Consider the following 4261-nt stretch of genomic DNA (forward strand, 5'->3'; position numbering starts at 1 on the left):
TTAATGTACATACATCACCACTATATACTGGAATATTGCAAACTCCATTAAGGAGTTGCTCAGTTAGCTTTCTAGCTTGAGGAATTCAAGAATTGAAACATCATCTTTTTTAAAAATATGCTAAAACATGCTAAAAAATGTATAATCATATCCTCTTCTCTATCCCTCATTTGAGAAGAGGGTTAACACTACCTGGTAAACATAGGTTAAACTCACAGTTACCAGTCAGTTGATATTATTTTTCATGTGTGAATAAACTATTCATTAAAAAACATTTGCTTGGCTCAAACCTCGCACACCAGAATAGGATACTCTCACAGGTTTTGCCAGCGAAAAGTGTGTGTATTGCGGATACGTAATACAATCTCAGAACCTTGAACAGCATCCATAGTACTGCTGCAGACCTAATGAATAATGCACAGTTGTTCAGAGGGAGCTTTGTTAAATGGAGAGATAAATGTGACAAATGCATCACTGTTTGTAAGCTCCCTGTCTTGTTACATCACAAAAAGCAATGTTCTGGTTTACACGAAACCTCATACTTAATTAAAACTTTGGTCAAGGGAATCCGTGGGAATTCAGGATGATGAGCAACTTACAGCCTCTAAGAAAAGATCTGCTTTAGTTTCACAAATCTGTGCCAAGGCACTGTTTATGAATCTGTCCACAGAAACACATATTTCTGATTTATATTAAGGTCTAAATTCATTTACCTTTCATTGAAGTGGCTTGAGTCTCAGCATGAGCATTCTTATGATGATTTGGCAGCCTTTTCCCCAGGTTAGTTCATACAGGTTTGGAAGTGACTGAATCTAAATCTGATTGAGTTTTATAGTGGCATAGATGAATTAAACATGTGTAGATGCCCTACAGTTCACGATAATTAAAATAGTCTATATAGAAATTTTTTCCACATGTCAGTCTCCATTCATGCATCGGATTTTTAGGATCAGCATAGACTCATGCATGAATTCCTCGTTAGCGAAACCACTGAGGGCTTTGTGAAAATATTTTACAGTTGTTTTGTGGAGAAGAATGGGTTTTCAACAAAAGACTTTGTTTAACTGGGATATCTTGTTCCCATAGAAAATATTGACTTTTTAGTATTACACTGTAATTTTCCCCAAGATGGCAGAGTTGTCTGCATAATTCAGTCAGCCCCTGCTTTCTTGGTGTGAAATGCAGCCACAGAACTGGAAGAATGGACTTTGCTCCTGAACTTTACCTCTCAGATTCACAATACTTCCATCATACAAATTGCTGTTACTGAGAAAGCATGACTATGATGTTACTGAGAATGCATGAGCATCAGGACAGTAAAAGTAGCTGAAATTTCTATTACATGAATTAGAATTGGTTGAATTCATTTATCTGGATTTACCATCCAATATACTACTGCTTTATCTACAAACCATCTCCCACCATTTGGCATCTCATCTCCAGAGATATCGTGTGTGTACACTATGGAGTGGGAGGCTACACAGACCCCCCCTTAGTACTGGAGCTAGAGGCAGTGGTACCATGACAGTGAGACACTGCCTGAGCAAATTAGTTCTGCTGATCAGTTGTGTATGTTAATCTGAATGTGGCACCTCCACAGTAACCCTGTCAATCTCCATTCCCACCCTGAGGATGATTCCCCCTCAAACAGTGCTTTTCTGCCTGACTGTGATGTCTGTAGAGGAAAGAATGAGTTTGGATAGTAATTTTGAGGAGTGTTTTGTGGCCTGGTTAGTCTTTTCAATTAAATGTTCAAAAAAAAAAAAAAGTTAAAAAAAAATCTCCCCTGTGCACCGATTGATCTAGGACAGACCTGTTTTGTCAGGTGGAGCACCAAGAGGCCAATGCTGGGACAGCTTAGTCCTTCTGCAGGGGCTGCCTCATTACCTCAGAGCTGCTTCCATGGAACAGAGTAGGAGCATGAAGGTGCATTACAGAATCACAGAATAGTCTAGGTTGGAAGAGACCTCCAAGATCACCGAGTCCAACCTCTGACCTAACACTAACAAGTCCTCCACTAAACCATATCCCTAAGCTTTACATCTAAACGTCTTTTAAAGACCTCCAGGGATGGTGACTCCACCACTTCCCTGGGCAGCCTATTCCAGTGACTAACAACCCGTTCAGTAAAGAAGTTCTTCCTAATATCCAACCTAAAACTCCCCTGACGCAACTTTAGCCCATTCCCCCTCGTCCTGTCACCAGGCACATGGGAGAATAGACCAACCCCCACCTCACTACAGCCTCCCTTCAGGTACCTGTAGAGTGCAATAAGGTCACCCCTGAGCCTCCTCTTCTCCAGGCTAAACAGTCCCAGCTCCCTCAGCCGCTCCTCGTAAGACTTGTTCTCCAGAACCTTCACCAGCTTCATTGCCCTTCTCTGGACTCGCTCGAGCACCTCCATGTCCTTCTTGTAGCGAGGGGCCCAAAACTGAACCCAGTACTCGAGGTGCGGCCTCACCAGAGCCGAGTACAGGGGGACGATCACTTCCCTGGCCCTGCTGGCCACGCTGTTTCTAATGCAAGCCAGGATGCTGCTCGCCTTCTTGGCCACCTGAGCACACTGCTGGATCATATTCAGCCAACTATCAACCACTACTCCCAGGTCCTTCTCTGCCAGGCAGCTTTCTAACCACACATCTCCCAGTCTGTAGCTCTGTTTGGGGTTGTGCCCCAGGTGCAGGACCCGGCACTTGGCCTTGTTGAACTTCATACTGTTGGCCTCGGCCCATCGGTGCAGCCTATCCAGGTCCTCCTGCAGAACCTTCCTACCCTCGAGCAGATCGACACACGCACCTAACTTGGTGTCGTCTGCAAACTTGCTGAGGGTGCACTCGATCCCCTCGTCCAGATCATCGATGAAGATGTTAAAGAGGACTGGTCCCAGTACTGAGCCCTGGGGGACTCCACTAGTGACCGGCCTCCAACTGGATTTGACTCCATTCACCACAACTCTCTGGGCCCAGCCATCCAGCCAGCTCTTAACCCAACAAAGTGTGCGCCAGTCCAAGCCAAGAGCAGCCAGTTTCCTGAGGAGAATGCTGTGGGGGACGGTGTCAAATGCCTTACTGAAGTCAAGGTAGACCACGTCTACAGCCTTTCCCTCATCCACTAAGCGTGTCACCTTGTCATAGGAGAAATCAGGTTCATCAAGCAGGACCTGCCCTTCATAAACCCATGCTGACTGGGCCTGATCGCCTGCAGTGGCGACACAGCAGTGTCACAGCAGTCAATCTGACCACAGCAGTGGCCAGATTGAGCTCCAGATGAGCTTTGGCCTTTCTGATTTTGTCCCTGCACCGCCTCGGAGCATCCTTGTAGTCCCCCTGAGTGGCCCGCCCTCTTTTCCAAAGATTGTAAACCCTCTTTTTTCTCCTAAGCTCGAGCCACAGCTCTCTGCTCAACCAGGCCAGTCTATGGCTGCTAGGTGTTTTGGGGTGTTGGTTTTTTTTTTTTGTTGTTGTTGTTTTGTTGTTGTTGTTGTTGTTTTGCTTTGTTTTGTTTTGTTTTGGAGAGTTGAGGGGCGGTAGTCATTGACATTAGAAAAATAACTGGTCAGGAGAAGTTTGTTCAGCAATTTTGCCTTGACTGGTTAGTTTAGATTATGGTACCACTATGCAATTGCTTGAGTTCTTGCAGTGTCTGGTGTTTTTCATGTACCAGCTGCGCTGTGTAACCTGACTGATGTGTGACATAGAGAACCCACATGTTGTGTTGCATGATCTCTGCAAAGCATAATTCTTTAAAAGGGAATTTTTAGAAATGCACTTTGCAGTAAAAATTGGCTTCTGTTTCTGAGATGAATCAAGAAACTGTCTGCAATACCCTCTGTGACATTCTCGTCTCTTCTCCAGTAGGAACCAGAGGAATTCCCTCACCATTAATAGCAGAAGAGAAGATATGCAGATTTGGAAGGGTATTATTTTTTTCTGGCATTGATTGGCAGAAAATAATAAAATAATACCTTAACCACTAGTGAGACAATGATTGTCAATTATTACAAAGACAGTTTTTCAGGAGTGCTTGGTGAATAAATGATGCTCATAATGCCTATAAACATGCTTCTGATCCCTGTGTATATTAACCATTAAAAGGTTGCTGGTCAGACAGTAACCTAAAGAGAAAGATAATGTACCCCTATCACTGCTGAAACTTAAAATGACACTAGCATAAACCGGTTAATCAGGACAGTGAGGAATGTAAAATATAATCAGGAAAGAAAAAGAAGGAAGGAAGGAAGGAAGGAAGGAAGGAAGGAAGG

This window comes from Oxyura jamaicensis, chromosome 1 (genome assembly GCF_011077185.1).
Source record: "Oxyura jamaicensis isolate SHBP4307 breed ruddy duck chromosome 1, BPBGC_Ojam_1.0, whole genome shotgun sequence".
In the NCBI taxonomy this organism is placed as follows: Eukaryota; Metazoa; Chordata; class Aves; order Anseriformes; family Anatidae; genus Oxyura; species Oxyura jamaicensis.